This window comes from Procambarus clarkii, chromosome 67 (assembly GCF_040958095.1).
Source record: "Procambarus clarkii isolate CNS0578487 chromosome 67, FALCON_Pclarkii_2.0, whole genome shotgun sequence".
NCBI classification, from domain to species: domain Eukaryota; kingdom Metazoa; phylum Arthropoda; class Malacostraca; order Decapoda; family Cambaridae; genus Procambarus; species Procambarus clarkii.
This window is the reverse complement of record NC_091216.1, coordinates 15,366,362-15,387,072: the sequence shown is the minus strand read 5'-3', so window position 1 is coordinate 15,387,072 and position 20,711 is coordinate 15,366,362.

Here is a 20,711-nt window from a genome sequence, read left to right as displayed (position 1 = left end):
GGTTTAGTTGGTGGTGAGACGGGCAGTTTCGGGGGATACCGCTTCCGGCCTCCACCCTCCACCAGGTGTGCCGACGGAGGCATTCGAGTCCGTTCCTCTAGCCGGTGCTTCTGGGTCTGACCAGTAATTACCTAAGTGTAATTACCTAAGTGTAGTTACAGGATGAGAGCTACGCTCGTGGTGTCCCGTCTTCCCAGCACTCTTTGTCATATAACGCTTTGAAACTACTGACGGTCTTGGCCTCCACCACCTTCTCACTTAACTTGTTCCAACCGTCTACCACTCTATTTGCGAAGGTGAATTTTCTTATATTTCTTCGGCATCTGTGTTTAGCTAGTTTAAATCTATGGCCTCTTGTTCTTGAAGTTCCAGGTCTCAGGAAGTCTTCCCTGTCGATTTTATCAATTCCTGTTACTATTTTGTACGTAGTGATCATATCACCTCTTTTTCTTCTGTCTTCTAGTTTTGGCATATTTAATGCTTCTAACCTCTCCTTGTAGCTCTTGCCCTTCAGTTCTGGGAGCCACTTAGTAGCATGTCTTTGCACCTTTTCCAGTTTGTTGATGTGCTTCTTAAGATATGGGCACCACACAACAGCTGCATATTCTAGCTTTGGCCTAACAAAAGTCATGAACAATTTCTTTAGTATATCGCCATCCATGTATTTAAATGCAATTCTGAAGTTAGAAAGCATTGCATAGGCTCCTTGCACAATATTCTTAATGTGGTCCTCAGGTGATAGTTTTCTATCTAGAACCACTCCTAGATCTCTTTCTTTATCAGAATTCTTTAAAGATTTCTCACATAATATATAGGTTGTGTGGGGTCTATGTTCTCCTATTCCACATTCCATAACATGACATTTATTAACATTAAATTCCATTTGCCAAGTGGTGCTCCATATACTTATTTTGTCCAGGTCTTCTTGAAGGGCATGACAATCATCTAAATTTCTTATCCTTCCTATTATCTTAGCATCATCAGCAAACATGTTCATATAATTCTGTATACCAACTGGTAGATCATTTATGTACACAATAAACATCACTGGTGCAAGAACTGAACCCTGTGGTACTCCACTTGTGACATTTCTCCATTCCGATACATTGCCTCTGATTACTGCCCTCATTTTTCTATCAGTCAGAAAATTTTTCATCCATGATAGAAGCTTACCTGTCACCCCTCCAATATTTTCCAGTTTCCAGAACAACCTCTTATGTGGAACTCTGTCGAAAGCCTAACCAGTGGGCCCCCTTTGTTTCAGCTTTCCGGAGGCTTCTGCCTTTTCTTTTGAGGCAAAAGGTTTGGAGGATGACTTGGCCCCGGGTCGTGATGTGGAGGTTCCCAGGGTTCAGGGACTGAACCCCACAATTCTGTGAGATTATCCTTTTTAGAGGTGAATAGGTTACATGAAACCTCAGTCAGGAAAGGACTGAACTAGCATCAAACTAATGCTGAGGGCAGATTATACTTTAATGACCAGGGATGCATAGTGTGTCTGCAGGAGTCCAAATCCTTGGTACTCCTTATCCACTGGGTCGTAGAGGATAATAATAATAACAAATAGTATAATGATAAGCAATTATTTTTAATGAATCAAATAGCTAATTAGGATGAATGATAAATAATTATTGATTAGTGCATAATAAAGTATTAAGGAATAATTATAATGAATAATCCTTATAATGATAAAGTAGTAAATCAATTACAATTAATAACTACATCTATAGGTAATAAATGAAAGTTGCATTAATTTAATTACACTAATTACAATTCATGGGAATATTTCTTAGCTATCTGCAGGCTTATCACTTTGGGGGTTCTGGCGGAGCACCCCCAATTCAAGTTCAAGTATGTTTATTGAGATAAGCAATAAATACATCTCAAAGGGATAGAGTAGCTTAGGCTATTTCTACCCCCCCCCCCTCTACTTCAAGTCCCTCAAGGGGCGCACAAATTCAATGAGTACAAATAGACAAATAACATTACAAGAATCCCATTTAACATTGCAAGTTTATATAGTAAGTACAGCATATAATTGTTACACTCTTGGGGCAAAATTCTTGTAGCTCCTAAGTATACTGTCTATCATACCATTATCACACATCCAAACAATTTGATGTGGTACACTATTTATTTCCTTATTTCTATAGTTTTCAATAAGTTGACACTCTAATACATAATGTTCTAAGGTGTGGGCGTGCGGCATACTACATAATTTACACTCCTTATCTTTTTCACTGACATCAACACCGTATTGCCAGATATATTTGTATCCTAACCTTAATCTCATGTAAATTTAATCCTTCCAAGTAGACTTTCCTTTACCATAAGTGAAGGACGAATTTGTATTTATTATTGAATAATTCTTAAGTGTGTTACTACTGTCCACCATTGCCATTCTCTTTACCATTTCTTCATCCTCTTGGATCATCTTGATTCTTGTTTTTATTTGTTTCAAGGTTAACTGACATACAACATCAACAAGAGTTTTTTCAGTGGCTCTCTTCGCTATGTCATCAACTACCTCATTCAACAGTATTCCCACATGTGAAGGGATCCACATGAATCTTACTTTATACCCAGTTTTTTCTAGTCTCTTAACATTCTCTCTACACTCTATTCTGATATACTGGGCGTCTGCTATTTAAAGACTCTAACGCTCCTCTGCTGTCAATAAAGAAGCAAGCATTTTTACCACATTTGACCACTTCCTGTAATCCTGCTAATACTCCTTGGTGTCCAGCCTGCGTTGAAGAGACAGTCAGTTAAGCGGCGTCCAATAACAGTATCTACAGTGCCGATGTCAGTGTACTCCCTGATCAAGACTCCACATCCTGCCTTCCCATCCCTAGCTACTGACCCATCATAATATACATGTAGAGTGTTTTCTGTAGGCAGTTTTCTAATTATACAATAATATGTTGCCCTCAGCTCTCCTATTTCATACATACTTTTTTTTTATGCAAGGGAGTAATTACTACATCTACATTACAATCCTCCCATGGTGGTGTAAATTTTCTCTTGGGCACAGCAATACACTCTGTAATAACATCATACTTTATAACATTATAACATATTTTATTCATATATACTCTTCTTCATCATACACTGTTCACTACTTCCCACCTTTTGAACCAAGAGGATTAATTCATTAGCTCCCCCACCTCTCATTAATCTAATAGCAGAGGCTACATTTATCTCTTCAATTCTATCCCCAATACTCTGCAGATTCAACTCCATCCTCATTATCTCAATCATAGCATTTCTTGGGCATCCTAAGATAATTCTCATGGCTTCATTTTGTACCTTCTCCAACTTGCCTATCCTACCTTTACCAAAACAAGAAATGACAGGTGCAGCATAATCAATAAGAGATCTTACAGTACTCAAGTATATCATTCGTAGCACAGGGACTCCCACTCCCTTTCCACAGCATGCCAAGGCCTTCAGAGGTTGTAATCTCTTCCGACATTGACCCAACAGTCTGTTCATCTCAGCTTCCAAACTCTCATGGGTATATCCAACATATATGCCTAAATATTTATATATATTAACTCTCTCTATATTTTTACCGTTTATTTTCAAGACAATGGGGCTCCGACTTCTACATTCAAACTTAGTTTTGTTTTCATTAACCACCAGTCCCATATGGTGACACAGGTTTCCGAAATTGTCCAACACTGTTTGAACCTTTGAAATATCTTTGCCCTGAAACAAAATATCATCGGCATATATGATCGGAGTTACCCCATTTGAGTATCTCTCAGATGCTATCTTATTCATTAGTACATTAAACAAGGTGGGACTCAACACTCCTCCCTGAGGTGTGCCGAGTTCAAAAGACCTCACACCTGACATACAACCTTGATACCACACCTGAGCCTTCCTTTCGTAAAGATAATCCCCTATCCAGCGCAATAATTTCCCTTTAACACCAAGACTAGCTAATTCATATAAAATAACCCCTTTGTTGGCTTTATCAAAAGCTCCTTGTATATCAATGAAAATTCTATAATAATCATTTTCATTAGCTAGACATTTAATAATACAATCAGAGGTACTTTTTCCTTTGAGGAACCCGAACAAATTACTAGACAGCTGATCACCTATTATATATAAAAGTCTATTTAAAATGATCCTCTCCATCATTTTACAAAAACACGAGGTTAAAGACACAGGTCTATACTCTCCTTTGGCTTTAGGGATAGGGATGATCATAGCTTTTTTCCATTTACTGGGAATGCTGCCCTCTTTATAACTAATATTAAAGAGGTCTAAAAGTGGGCTTTTCGTCATAATGGCAAGTTCATTAAGTATTTCATAAGTTACTCCATCCTCCCCAGGTGCGGTAGATTTCCCAACTTTAATCGCCGTTATTAGTTCTTCTCTGGTAATACCTGTGCAAGTGACATCACCACTGTTACCTGCTATAAGTATAAAATCCTTTCTTAGATCTTTCCAAGAATCTAATGACTCTCTCGTTACAGCGGGTAATGAACTAAGTTTGGCAGCTTCCGCCCATTTATTTAAGAGACCATTTGCAATTCCTTGCGGGTCTGGATGTGCAACAAAATTATGCTTTTTACCCCTTATTTTATTTACGTCTTGCCAGATTTCCTTCAAGTTTCTGTTACTCCCAACTTTCTCTGCAAATTCCTGCCAATACTTGCTCCTAATTTCCTTTCTCTTCTCCCCACACAGCCTAGCAACTGCCAGTAAAGCATTCTTCCCTTCCTCAGTCCTACCATTCCTATTCCAATCCCTGTGAGCTCTCCTCATTGTTAATGTCCACCCCTTAAGCATCTTGTCATGTGTATAATTTTCTTTTCTGGGGGGATGCCTTTTTATACTAAATGGTTTCCTGTTCAATGTTGCATTAAATACATCTACCTCCTTAATTAAATCTTCATAAAATGCTTCTGCCGAAACTGGCTTATAAGTATCATACCAAGACTTAATATGGCCAACAAGACCCCTTAATTCTCCCTCATTAAACTTTAACCTTTTCCTCTGAAGGCAGGCATGCTTTTTATCTAGTTTAAGCTGTATTTGTAATGCAAAATGATCACTTAGCATTTCATCCACAGTAAGACAATTCCCCTCTATGCCCTCAGCATTTATTAAACAAGCATAATCTAATCTCCCTCCCCTCAAATGAGTAGGAGAGGGCTCGCCCAGCAGTTGAACATCTTCATGTTCCTGCAAAAACTAGTACCATCTGCAACCATTCCTATTTGCTTTACCCCTTCATCCTAAAGCTGGGTGTCTGGCATTAAAATCCCCTACCACAAGTGTATCTTCAGAAAAGAAGGAATCGGGCAAGTATCTTAAATCAAGGGAGCTATCAGAGATGTATAGATTAATGAAATTTAACTCTCGGTCCTTTAATTGTATCCGCAAGCTAATACTTTCAATACCTCTATATCTCTGAGGGATTCCAGTTATCTCGGCAGGTATGGTACTTTTGACATAACATGAGACCCCCCTAGTTCCTCCATCAGCATATAAGTGAAAGCCTCTATAGCTATTTAGCCTCAGTATGCTACCATCCCTATCCCCAGTTTCCTGGAGTGCTATTATGTCAATATCTTCTCTAAGAGTATAATAGTGTACATCCACCGCTCTAGTTTTTAATCCATTAATGTTCCAAGATAATATTCTCAATTTACTTTCATCCATGATTAATAATAAAACTACCTTTGCCCTGCCCGTCACATTCCATGAGATACAAGAGTACCTTAGAAACTTCCTTCCAACACCGTAACATTTTTTTCTGATAACGGAGGAATGAGACACCGACAGCATTGGGACCTTTTTATTTAATTTTTTAGTAGAAACAAATAAATAAATTTTCAGACCATGTTAATGAACAGGATAACTTGTATAATTTTACAACAGCATAAATACATGTATAACTTGACTACAATGACTTAATAACATTAATACATATGCTTATATCCGGTAACTAAATAGAACATGGTCTGCAGAACGCGGAATCTTTATTAACTATTGGTACAAGTAAGGCAAACGTTTACATAATTTTCAAGTAGAATCAGGGCTTATAGAGTATCATATAGTGGCCTAACACATGACAGAAATAATGCGCCAATCCCAGACATAATGTGAAATCGTAAATTACCAGTAGCTGTAGAATACACCTAGAGGGCAAATTTAACATTACTCTTACAAGTGAGAGTAAGTAGCTGCGGACAGCGTAATACTTAGGGGCCGGCGCTGCATCCCCACTCGCAGAGCCAGCTGGCCGGACCCCCCCCCCCCCCCCCCCCCCCGAAGGGCGAGTGCCCGCTGGCCGCGGAATTGGTTTGGTTTGATGTCCAAAGAGCCTGGAAAGGATGTGTGAGGAGAAAAGATGGGTAGATGAAATTCTTGGAAGAGGATTTGGATGTGGAGAGAGGAGGCTTGAAATTTCGGTGGCCCGTCCACCTTGGATTGGAGATGTTTTTTCCAGCAAAGCCTGTAGCTTAAGTTCTTGGGCGGCAGGAGGCTAGTGGTGGGGCAGGGTTATATGTCGTCCTGGTTCACTTGAGGTGGTCTGTCTGGCTTGGTTTTGCGAGGGCAGCGGCGAGGGCAGGCGGAGTGAGGCGGAGCCCCGATGATGATGATGAAGATTAAGCCACCCAAAAGGTGGCACGGGCATGAATAGCCCTTAAGTGGTGGCCATTTTAAGCCATTACCAGTATCAAGAGCTGATACTGGAGATCTGTGGAGGTGCGAATGCACCTTGCATGATGGGAGATGTCTCCCTTGTGAATGTGTTAAGATGAAGATGAAGCCACCCAATAGGTGGCACGGGCATGAATTGGTAAGTGGTGGCCCTTTTGAGCCATCACCAGTATCAATAGATGATACTGGAGATCTGTGGAGGTGCGACTGCACCCAGCGTGACGGGAGATGTCTCCCGTGTTTTAAACAGATGAAGAAGATGAAGATGAAGCCACCCAAAAGATGGCACGGGCATGAATAGCTCGTAAGTGGTGGCCCTTTCGAGCCATCACCAGTATCAAGAGCTGATACTGGAGATCTGTGGAGGTGCAAGTGCACTCAGCGTGACGGGAGATGTCTCCCATGAATGTTTCCAAGATGACGATTAAACCATCGAAAAGGTGGCACGGGCATGAATAGCCCGTAAATGGTGGCCCGTTTGAGCCATTACCAGTATCAAGAGCTGATACTGGAGATCTGTGGAGGTGCAACTGCACCCTGCGTAACGGGAGATGTCTCCCGGACCAAGTGGTGACCAAATGTCGCGGAGCCCCGATTGATTGATTGATGAAGATTAAGCCACCCGAGAGGTGGCACGGGCATGAATAGCCCGTAAGTGGTGGCCCTTTCGAGCCATTACCAGTATCAAAAGATGATACTGGAGATCTGTGGAGGCGCAACTGCACCCTGCGTGACGGGAGATGTCTCCCGGACCAAGTGGTGACCAAATGGTGCTGTTTTCGCTGATGATGATGATGATGAAGATTAAGCCACCCAAAAGGTGGCACGGGCATGAATAGCCCGTAAGTGGTGGCCATTTTAAGCCATTACCAGTATCAAGAGCTGATACTGGAGATCTGTGGAGGTGCGAATGCACCCTGCATGATGGGAGATGTCTCCCTTGTGAATGTGTTAAGATGAAGATGAAGCCACCCAATAGGTGGCACGGGCATGAATTGGTAAGTGGTGGCCCTTTTGAGCCATCACCAGTATCAATAGATGATACTGGAGATCTGTGGAGGTGCGACTGCACCCAGCGTGACGGGAGATGTCTCCCGTGTTTTAAACAGATGAAGAAGATGAAGATGAAGCCACCCAAAAGATGGCACGGGCATGAATAGCTCGTAAGTGGTGGCCCTTTCGAGCCATCACCAGTATCAAGAGCTGATACTGGAGATCTGTGGAGGTGCAAGTGCACTCAGCGTGACGGGAGATGTCTCCCATGAATGTGTCCAAGATGACGATTAAACCATCGAAAAGGTGGCACGGGCATGAATAGCCCGTAAGTGGTGGCCCTTTTGAGCCATTACCAGTATCAAGAGCTGATACTGGAGATCTGTGGAGGTGCAACTGCACCCTGCGTAACGGGAGATGTCTCCCGGACCAAGTGGTGACCAAATGGTGTAGTGTTTGATGATGATGAAGATTAAGCCACCCAAAAGGTGGCACGGGCATGAATAGCCCGTAAGTGGTGGCCATTTTAAGCCATTACCAGTATCAAGAGCTGATACTGGAGATCTGTGGAGGTGCGAATGCACCCTGCATGATGGGAGATGTCTCCCTTGTGAATGTGTTAAGATGAAGATGAAGCCACCCAATAGGTGGCACGGGCATGAATTGGTAAGTGGTGGCCCTTTTGAGCCATCACCAGTATCAATAGATGATACTGGAGATCTGTGGAGGTGCGACTGCACCCAGCGTGACGGGAGATGTCTCCCGTGTTTTAAACAGATGAAGAAGATGAAGATGAAGCCACCCAAAAGATGGCACGGGCATGAATAGCTCGTAAGTGGTGGCCCTTTCGAGCCATCACCAGTATCAAGAGCTGAGCCATCACTGAGTATCAAGAGCCCCGTTGTGCGCCCGTATTTATACGGCCCCAAACTGCCCGCGCAACGCCGCGGGACGCGCTGCGCAATTGTTTCTTTCTCCCCCGCCAGAAACATCCCCGCTTGTGATGCAAGCAGTGACCATTTCCTGTCGGGTCTTCATCTTTTTCCAGGAAGGTCACTTGTCCCCTCTTGAAGTCGTATTTAGGGTCGATGTATTCACTCTCCAGAGCGCAGAGGTCAACATAATGTTCCACGGTCTCGTGTTGGACAAACACAGGGTAAGGAAAGCAGGTCTTGAGCTGGTTGATGATCCTGTTGCATTCTAAGGCAATGACCATTCATGTGCTTCGATTGCTGTTTAAAGTGCCACCGTGAATGAGGTAAAATCCATAGTAGGGCTTTTTCTTGCTTGGGTTTAGGTCGAAGTCTGGGGCCTCATATGTGACGGTCTCAGCCGAGGTAGATGGAAACAATGGTGATTCTAGGAACTCTGGTGCTGGTTCTTGTTCTGAATCTGATTCTGATTCCACTTGCCGACGTTTTGCTTTCCTTTTCATCCGTCCCCGGCTGGTGGGGGCAGGTGATGAGGTTGACTGGTCTGCTGTGGAGGTGGTCTGGGTGGATGCTGTTGCCTGGGAGACTTGTGCTGGGTTCGACTCCGGTGTTGGCGGTTGCGGTATGACTGCGGTTACTGTTGGTGTTGGAATCTCATCTGTTTGGGTTGAAACAGCGTTGTGTTGTTGAAATAGGTCTGCTGGTATCAACATTGTTGGCAGGTTGTTCTGGGCGAGCATCCTGTTCAGTATTCTCACGTATTTTGCCTTGTCGCCTGTGTCCTGGGTCCCCATTGGGGGGTGGTCTGGCCTGTTGTGGACGTCTGTGTATCAGGAGCAGAAGCGTTGGGAAGCACTGGAAATGATGTAGCTTGGATATCGAAGCTTGCCGGCTGATTGGTTGTTGGGTTGGCAGTTACTGTTTTATTTATTTCATCTAGTCGTACTTGGCAGTCCATGTAGACGGCGATGTGAGCTCCTCCGCAATTGAGGCACAGTTTGGTGGGTGGCCTTGACTGTAGCAGCAGTCAGAGCCGGGTTTTCTGTTGTTGATGGTACCAGGGTCCTGGGTGGCGGTGTAGACACTCGTGTGGCTGACGAAGATGGTTCGTTCAGCCAAGTAGCGACGGTTAGGAGTGATGATCAGGTCGGAGTTTCGTAGGGCGTCCTGGTGTTCTGGTGCAAACAGTTTCTCCAGAGCCTGCTCGCTTGAATAGAGAAGTACAGCGCCGTCAGCATCGTCACGGATGTCCAACGGGGCTGTATTCGTGATGTCGACGAGTTTCCTTAGTAATTGGGCTCCGGTGTAGTATGTTTCGTCACGAAACCGGACCTTTATGCGGTAAATCATGGCTCTAATCGTTGCTGCCCAATGTTTACCCACCCGGCAGTGCTGGGTGCAGAGAGCCTGATCTAGGTTACCTTGAGGTGCTTCCGGGGCTTAGCGTCCCCGCGGCCCGGTCGTCGACCAGGCCTCCTGGTTGCCGGACTGATCAACCAGGCTGTTGGACGCGGCTGCTCGCAGCCTGACGTACGAGTCACAGCCTGGTTGATCAGGTATCCTTTGGAGGTGCTTATCCAGTTCTCTCTTGAACACTGTGAGGGGTCGGCCAGTTATGCCCCTTATGTGTAGTGGAAGCGTGTTGAACAGTCTCGGACCTCTGATGTTGATAGAGTTCTCTCTCAGAGTACCAGTTGCACCTCTGTTTTTCAACGGGGGTATTCTGCACATCCTGCCATGTCTTCTGGTCTCATGTGATGTTATTTCTGTGTGCAGGTTTGGGACCAGCCCCTCTAATATTTTCCACGTGTAAATTATTATGTACCTCTCCCGCCTGCGCTCAAGGGAGTACAGTTTTAGGCTCTTTAGTCGGTCCCAATAGTTTAGATGTTTTACTGAGTGGATTCTAGCAGTAAAGGATCTCTGCACGCTCTCCAGGTCAGTAATTTCTCCAGCTTTGAAAGGTGCTGTCATTGTGCAGCAGTACTCCACTCTAGAGAGCACAAGCGTTTTGAAAAGTATCATCATCGGTATAGCATCTCTAGTGTGAAAAGTTCTTGTTATCCAACCTGTCATTTTTCTTGCAGTTGTGACGGCTACTTTATTGTGTTCTTTAAAGGTAAGGTCTTCCGACATGAGTACACCCAGATCCTTTACATTGCCTTTTCGTTCTATGTTATGATTTGCCTGAGTTTTGTACGTGGTTTCCGTTTTTATATTTTCATTTTTTCCATAGCGCATGAGCTGGAACTTATCTTCGTTAAACACCATATTATTTTCTGTAGCCCATAGAAAGACCTGATCTACATCTGACTGGAGGTTCGCCGTGTCCTCTATGTTGCCTACTCTCATGAAGATTCTAGTGTCATCTGCAAAGGATGATACAGTGCTATAGGTTGTGTTCTTGTCTATGTCCGAAATGAGGATGAGAAAAAGTACTGGAGCAAGCACAGTACCCTGGGGGACTGAGCTCTTCACGGTTGATGGGCTGGATTTTATTTTGTTGAGTATTACACATTGGGTTCTGTTGGTCAGGAAATTGTAGATCATCTGCCTATTTTTCCGGTAATTCCTTTTGAACGCATTTTATGTGCAATAACACCATGGTCACATTTATCAAAAGCTTTTGCGAAATCTGTGTAAATTACATCAGCGTTTTGTTTGTCTTCCATAGCATCTAATGCCATATCATAGTGGTCCAGCAACTGCGACAGGCAAGAGCGCCCTGTTCTGAAACCATGTTGTCCGGGGTTATGGAGATGCTGTGATTTCTGTGATAGGTTTTCGGTCGTCTGCTTTAATTTGTTTATTTTCATGCCTTTTATCTGTCCGCTGAATGTTTTCAATGTGGAAGCGTGATGACATCTTGCCTGACGTATGAGTGAAAACGTCACTCCTCCATCGTCCGACGGCCTTAATTGTTTCCTGTACATGCCTGTCAAGTGACAGCTGCGTGGCCCGTCCAATCCGTAAAGATTGTGGGGCGTAGTCATTGTGAGGGCGCAGGCCGCGTAAGGAGCATCAACGTGTAGGGCGTTGACTTCTCATCTGACGTTGGGGGCCGTGCCACCAGGAATGGCGTAGCCGAAAGTTCTGCGTCGCGGGGTATCATGGAGTTTTTCCTTGTCTGCGTCCACGTCCGTGCCCGTACACCCGTTACCTCTGCCATTAAAAAAACAGTCAAGAATTTCCAGAACTGAAAAAAGGTACAGAGTCGGGCGTACATGGCTGGGAAATGCTGCTAGGTAAGCAGCATCCTGGAAGTGACCAATGGAGCCCCGTCTGGTGCATGTGTATACAATGCGGGCGTCTTGATGTCTGCGTGTTGTGGGCGTATTACCTCGTGCATGCCTCGCGTGCTATGCCCCACCACGGGGCATAGCATAAAAAAAAAAATTTTCCTTTGACTTGTGAAGCGGAGCGAGGCTGGAGCAAGAGAGAACGCGTGTCCCCTCCTCTCTTCTTATATAGGCCCCCCGCGCCGCTCCGCACGCTGCGCTGCGGATCGCGCTGTGCAACTGTCTTCTCCTCCATCAGAAATTCCTCCGCATTCCTACGTAATGCAGCGGTTATTTTTTTCTCCTCACCTTCACAACTACTACTAACATCGAAGGTAATATTTTTCATATCTATTTTCTTTGTTATTTCTGTAACCCGTTTTACTTTAACCGTTCTTTCACCATTTGTCACAACAGGAGGTTGAACACCGCGAACACTACTAGAAAGTGTATTCTCCTGACTATCGTCTATCATCGTTACCTCATGCACATCATTACTTTCTTCTACGCACGTTTCACGTCCCGTTTTACTTTCAATTACACGTCCTGTTTCACCACCATCTTCACCCCGTCTACCTTCCATAGCCAATTTTTCCAATACCTCAATCCTCTTATCTAGTTTTTTTAGATACTCCAAAATTTGATTACCAACCTCAGAGGTGACCATATTGTCCTGAACCTTGTCGTCACAAGGTTTCAGTTTTTTCCACTGCGTGATGTACTTTCCCTAAGCTCGCCTTTACTTTCTCCGTCCCTTTTTCCCACACATTGATCATAGGGGCTGTCGTTGGCTTCCAACTGTTTCCTCCATGTTCCTCTTGCACAATCTTTCCTTGCTGCGAGGATACATCTATCCTGCTTGTAGGACCCGTCCTAGTCTCTTTCAGGTGAGGCTTCATGGGGCATAGAGAGGAACCAGCATTGTGGCTGCCTCGACAGTTGCAACAAAATGGGATGATTTTTTCACTTCTTTCAATCTTGACTCTACACTCTCGCGAGTCGTGTTTTTTCCCACAATACCGACACTTGGGGTCAAACTGGCATTTCCATGCCATATGTCCCCAACGTAAACACTTCATGCACAGTATGGGCTCCTCAACGTATTTTGCAACGTTCCTATAGCCTAGTCCTTGCACAAAAATTTTCTCCGGCGCCTCACCCTTTACCAAGGCAACAACCTGGCTTTGTTTGTCACCATGAACACTGTTCCTCTTTGCCCAGACAACATTATCATTGTTAAGAAGAAGACAGTCAGGATCCAAATAAGTTGGAAACTTGAAAACTATGATCTTTGTGTGCAACATACCTTCTTCTGGAGGAACCATCACTACATTTTCAAAACCAACCGTCGTGAGGCGTTCCACGGCCTGTTCAGTCCCAACTGTTATGTAGGGCCGGTGAAGACCTTCCTTGAAGAGTGGTTCGTATTCCAAACATTGTTTAGCTAGACGTACCGTCCACTCTAGCTTTTGGTGGAAATTCAATTGGCATGTAGGAAACAACAGCCTCTTCCTTCTTGTCTTGTCTTGCTTGTCTTGAGTCTTGCTGAGTAGGGTCTCATTCTTTGGTCTCTTTGTAATTTCAACGTCACTCTCACTGTCTGTTATTATTTCTCCATTTCTTTCTGTTCACTACTACTTCAAACGGTCTGTTATCATCTTGTCTGTCCTCCTCACTACCACTTAGGCATACCGCCTCAGCCATTTCTTCGACGCTGTCAACAATCGAGAACAAATGCACAATATCCTGTATCACCACGTGCAAAAACGAAGAGTGTGGGGCAATACTCCACCTCCCACCAATCAGCGGACGCCAAGAGCGCCAACCTTGCGACCGCACCCAACCGTGGTCTGGACACAACTGTCAATTGGCATGTTGTAGGAGGGAACAACAGCCTCTTCCTTCTATTAAATTGCTTCTCTTGAGCCCTGCTGAGTAGGGTCTCATTTTTTGGTCTCTTTGTAATTTCATCGTCACTCTCACTGTCTGTTAATATTTCGCCGTTTCTTTCTGTGTATTGCTACTTCAAACGGTCTGTTATCATCTTGTCTGTCCTCCTCACTACCACTTAGGCATACTGCCTCAGCCATTTCTTCGACACTCATAGGCACTGTCAACAATCGAGAACAAATTCACAATATCCTGTATCACAACGTGCAAAAACGAAGAGTGTGGGGCAATACTCCACCTCCCACCAAGCAGCGGATGCCAAGAACGCCAACACTGCGACCGCACACAACCGTGGTCCGGTCACAACTGTGGCGGTTAGACTCGGCTCCCAGACATACGTTTTCCTTCCCCTCAGAAAACCCACCGCTTTTTTTTTGGGGGGGGGGGGGGCGGAAGCCGTGTTCTTTTTCAGTTGCATATATGCCTGGAAACCGTTCAGGCTTGTTCGCATTTGTGTTCCTCACGTGTGCCCCAAAGAATGAGGTGATTTGATAAAATACCATGCCCAAGATTACCATCAGAGTGCCAGTGGGGGGAAGGGAAATTAGCCTCCGCTACCATCCTCTTTTGTCCGGTCGTGATGGTTGAGTGGTTAAGGGATCCTGTACATCAGTTGCAGAGTGCTTCTGGCAGTATGGGTTCGAGTCACTTCTGGGGTGTGAGTTTTCAGTGGCATATATTCCTGGAGACCCGTTCAGGCTTGTTCGCATATATATATATATATGTTGTTGAATGACCGAAAAGGTAAGATTAATAATTCTAACACGAATCTTCTCAATATTTCTTATGATTTTCTTCACTGTCGGTGGTAATAAAAATAACAATTCTCCGAAATTCATTTTTAATTATCTGACGCCTGAACACGTTTCGCAATTCGTATTACATTTTCAAAGACTTAAAATAAATAAATAAATAAATGTTTATTCAGGTAAGGTACATACATACAAGAGATTTTAAAAAAATTTATCAATTTATAGATAGAGCTAGTACATACAATGCCTAAAGGCACTATTACGCAAAGCGTTTCGGGCAGGAAAAACATTAATGACTAAAACTTAATACTAATTGAGTATAAAGAATAAAATGTGTTGAGAACAAATGAAAATAAAGATAAAAAAGGGGGAACATGGCTGAAAAAGCAGCACAAATACAATTAGGTCGACAAACAGCGTTGTTTAAAAAAAACAGACATGGGTTGACAATAGAGGGGTAAGGTAGGTTACAGGGAATTTATTAGGTAGTGCTTCGTTTTTATCTTAAACTGGTTGAGAGAGGTACAGTCTTTAACATGGTTGGGAAGGTCATTTCACATTCTGGGTCCCTTGATTTGTAGAGCATTACTAGTTTGATTAAATCGTACTCTTGGAATATCAAAGCTGTATTTATTTCTGGTGTGGTGCTCATGGGTTCTGTTACAACTTTCAATTAAGCTTTTGAGGTCAGGATTGGCATTACAGTAATTAAGTAAACTTAATTTACACACAAATTTTTCGTACTTATACTCTATTGGATGAGGTGATATGGTACAAAAGTTTTTGGGTGAGGTGACAAACACAAGACAGAACACGAAACAATGGGTATAAATTGGATAAGTGAACATATGAATGGAAGTAACTGCAGAAGGCCTATTGGCCCATACTTCCTCTTGTTGCTTCCATATTGGTTCAGGGTCTTGAAATAGGTAGAATATAGTTGTGCATTAATTGGCTGTTGATTGCTGGTGTTGACTTTTTGATGTTTAGTGCCTCGCTGTTGTCAAGCCGCCTGCTATCGCCGTACCTATCGATGATTTCTGTGTTGTTTGTTAACAAACAACACCTGTAGACATATATTATTAAATATGACCGAAAAAGTAAGATTAATAATTCTAACACGAATTTTCTCTATCTTTCTTATGTTTCTTTTCACTGTTGATGGTAATTCAAAAATCAATTCTCCAAAATTCATTTTTATTTCTAGTCTGACGCGACACTTGAGCGCGTTTCGTAAAACTTATTACATTTTCAAAGACTTTAGTTTACAAACACACAACTGAAACTGAATAGAGCTTTACACATCTTCGAGGTTTATATCTACATTTGGGTGAGGTGGATGAGGTGAAAAACGAACTTTCAACAATGGGTATTCAATGGGTATTAAATTCCAACACAAGACAGAACACGAAACAATGGGTATTGAATGGGTATTAAATTCAAACACAAGACAGAACACGAAACAATGGGTATTGAATGGAAGTAATTGTAGAAAGCCTATTGGTCCATATTTCTTGATGCTTCTATATTGGAGCGGAGTCTTGAAGTGGGTAGAATATAGTTGTGCATTAATTGGCTGTTGCCAATTAATGCCAACACCAGCAATCATGATTGCTGGTGTTGACTTCTTGATGTGTAGTGCCTCGCAGACGTCAAGCCGCCTGCTATCACTGTATCTATCGATGATTTCTGTGTTGTTTGCTAAGATTTCTCTGGTGATGGTTTGTTTGTGGGAAGAGATTATATGTTCCTTAATGGAGCCCTGTTGCTTATGCATCGTTAAACGCCTGGAAAGAGATGTTGTTGTCTTGCCTATATACTGTTTTTTTTAGGCTTACAGTCCCCAAGAGGGCATTTGAATGCATAGACGACGTTGGTCTCTTTTAAAGCGATCTGCTTTGTGTCTGGAGAGTTTCTCATGAGTAGGCTGGCCGTTTTTCTGGTTTTATAGTAAATCGTCAGTTGTATCCTCTGTTTTTTGTCTACACATCAAGAAGTCAACACCAGCAATCAACAGCCAATTAATGCACAACTATATTCTACCCACTTCAAGACTCCGCTCCAATATAGAAGCATCAAGAAATATGGACCAATAGGCTTTCTACAATTACTTCCATTCAATACCCATTGTTTCGTGTTCTGTCTTGTGTTTGAATTTAATACCCATTCAATACCCATTGTTTCATGTTCTGTCTTGTGTTGGAATTTAATACCCATTGAATACCCATTGTTGAAAGTTCGTTTTTCACCTCATCCACCTCACCCAAATGTAGATATAAACCTCGAAGATGTGTAAAGCTCTATTCAGTTTCAGTTGTGTGTTTGTAAACTAAAATCTTTGAAAATGTAATAAGTTTTACGAAACGCGCTCAAGTGTCGCGTCAGACTAGAAATAAAAATGAATTTTGGAGAATTGATCTTTGAATTACCATCAACAGTGAAAAGAAACATAAGATAGAGAAAATTCGTGTTAGAATTATTAATCTTACTTTTTCGGTCATATTTAATAATTTATTTATTTATTTATATACAAGAAGGTACATAGGGTTAGAGAGAATACATAGCATAGTATTTACAATCTTGTACAGCCACTAGTACGCACAGCGTTTCGGGCAGGTCCTTAATCTAACAGATAATTTTAAGTAGGTAAATTCTAGCAGAATTAATAAAATGATAACAAATCAAATCAAATCAAATGTTTATTTAGGTAAGGTACATACATACAAGAGATATTACAAAGAGTGATGGATTTATAGATAGGGCTAGTACATACAATGCCTAAAGCCACTATTACGCAAAGCGTTTCGCGCATGAGAAACTTAAATGACTAAAGCTTAATACTAATTGAGCATAAAGAATAAAATGAGTCGAGAACAAATAAAAAAAAGAGATAAAAAGAGGGGAACATGGCTGAAAAAGCAGCACATAAAAGATACATTGCAAGAAAAAAAATGAGATGAGAGAGAATAGTAAGTATATTAAAGCACATTGGTATATTAAAGCTCTGGTTGATTACATTGACAACTTGATTGGTAATTTAAACAAGATTAACAGACACCGTACAGCAGATTGATAACACATATAAGAAGACAGCAATGATCACAATGGTAAAGATGTTCGGATTGGGTACATAAAGATAGGGAGATTGGGTAGCAATAGATACAGTGCAATTTTAAAGCAACAAGGTAAAAAAACTATGCAGATGAGATTAGGTACTTTTTAGTTTTGTTTTTGAAAGACGCAAAAGTTGGACAGCTTTTCAATTCATTAGGGAGTGAGTTCCATAGACTGGGGTCCCTTTATTTGCATAGAGTGTTTACACAGATTAAGTTTGACTCTGGGGATATCAAAGAGATATTTATTTCTGGTGTGGTGATAATGGGCCCTATTACATCTGTCCAGGGAGAGCTTCAGAGCAGGATTTGCGTTTAAGAACAGGGTTTTGTAAATGTAACTGACACAAGAAAATTTGTGGAGTGAGATTATGTTAAGCATGTTAAGGCAGTTAAACAAGGGGGTGTTATCTGAAAGCAGAATTTGTTATTATTCTGATAGCAGATTTTTGCTGGGTGATGATGGACTTGAGGTGGTTTGCAGTGGTTGAACCCCATGCACAGATACCATAATTAAGATAGGGATAGATTAGTGCATAATATAGAGAGATGAGAGCAGAGTTAGGTACATAATATCTGATTCTGGAGAGTATACCAACTGTTTTAGAGACTTTCTTAGTTATGTGTTGTATGTGGGTGCTGAAGTTGAGTCTCTTATCTAGGAATAGGCCAAGAAACTTTCCATCATTTTTATTGCTAATGTTTACATTATCTATCTGAAGCTGAATTGCATTTGTAGATTTGCATCCAAATAAAATGTAGTAGGTCTTTTCTATGTTAAGTGTTAGTTTATTGGTTGACATCCATAAGTGGACTTTTTTTAGTTCATTATTAACAACATCATTTAGTGTATGTGGGTTGGGGTTAGAGTACATGAGGGTAGTATCATCAGCAAACAAAATAGGTTTCAGAATGTTAGAGACATTAGGCAGATCATTGATGTATATAAGAAATAGGAGAGGTCCCAAGATGCTGCCCTGTGGCACTCCAACGGTTATTGGTAGAGTGGGAGAGGTGATATTATTGATGGTTACACACTGGAATCTGTCACTAAGATAGGATTGGATATAGTCCAGTGCATGGCCTCGGATTCCATAATGATGGAGTTTACGTAAGAGGTAATTGTGATTAACAGTGCCAAAAGCCTTTCTCAAGTCAATGAAGAGTCCAATCGGAAACTCATTTTTGTCAAGGGCTGAGTAAATTATATGAAAAAAGACTAATAATTGCATCGTTGGTACTCTTGATTAATATCAAGAGGTATTACTTAACGTTGGTACTTAATTAATTGGTAATTACGTTGGTACTTAATTAATATCTAACATATTCAGAGATTTGAGTAGGGGTACTGAGTGATGTCTGGGACCAGAGTTGGATATTGCCCTAACAGCAGCTTTGTGTTGAGTAATTAGAGGACGTAAATGATTTTGGGTAGTAGAACCCCAAGCACAAATACCATAGTTGAGATAAGGATAGATGAGAGAGTAATAGAGTGTCACCAAGGCAGGGCGAGGTACATAATATCTGACCTTAGAAAGAATGCCAACAGTTTTTGAAACTTTTTTTTTATATATTTAGAATGTGTCCCTGGAAATTCAGCTTCTGGTCAATGAGAATGCCAAGGAATTTGCCATCTACTTTGTTACAAATTTGGGTATTGATTATCCTGAGATTTATTTGATTTGAGGATTTATTACCAAACAAAATATAGAAAGTTTTGTCAATGTTGAGGGTGAGTTTGTTGACAGTTAGCCAAAGATGGACTTTTTTTAGCTCAGTATTCACTGTGACATTTCTAGAGCAAGGGGGTCAGGACTGGAGTAAATGAAGGTTGTGTCGTCAGCAAATAGAATTGGTTTGAGGTGTTGAGAGGCATTTCATCATAACCTCTCCACTTACTTCAGGGATAATCATTCATAGGACCACAGACCATTACCCCACATTTCTCCTAACCAACATTAATAAACCACCTCAAGAGACAATGAAGATAAGCTATTGGCTGCACAATAAAACTTCTATAAGCAATTATATTGCTACTGCTGCTAATATCAACTGGGAGAGCTGAATTAGGTAACATAGGGAACATCAACCTAGCAGTGAAAACATTTCTTTAGAAAACTCTCAGCCTCTATAACATCCACTGTCCATTTCTAACGAAACAAGTCACAACTAAAAGGTTAAACAAGCCATGCACGGCTTACAAAGGGTATACTTAATTATATTAATAAAAAAACATGACCTTGAGAAGAAGTATAGGTTAGGAGTCATCCTCAAAGAATTTTCAGAGTTACTCATCAATGCTGTCAAAAATAATTAGGAGAGCCAAAATAAAAAACTACGAAAAGATAGACAGATAGATAATTAACAGGGGAAAGCGCCAAGCCATTACGACTTGGCGCTTGTCAGTGTTAAGGGTGAGTTTGTTAGCAGTTAGCCAAAGATGGACTTTATTTAGCTCGGTATTCACTGTGACATTTAGAGCAAGAGGGTCAGGACTGGAGAAAATGAAGGTTGTGTCATGAGAAAATAAGATTGGTTTGAGGTGTTGAGAGGCATTTGGAGACTCATTAATGTAGATGAGAAAGAGGAGAGGGCCAAGTATGCTGCCCTGTGGAACACCGATGTTTATAGGTAGTGTCGGAGAAATGGAATTATTCACAGAAACATACTGGAGTCTGACATTAAGGTAAGACTGAAGGTATTGGAGGGAGTGACCTGTGACTCCATAATGATGTAATTTAAGAAGAAAGTTTTGGTGGCTGAGTGTCAAAAGCCTTACGCAGGTCAACAAATAACCCAACAGTGAACTCATTTGTATCAAGAGCTGCATGTATCAAGTTAATTATACTAATCAGTGCATCGTTAGTGCTTTATGTTTGTAACTCATCTTTTATGTATGTACTTTTACCTGAATAAACATTTTGATTTAGCCAATAAGCCTAGGGGACCTCGATAAGCCTAACAGAGTTCCTGATACCGACAATGGGACACCAAGTATTTACCTGT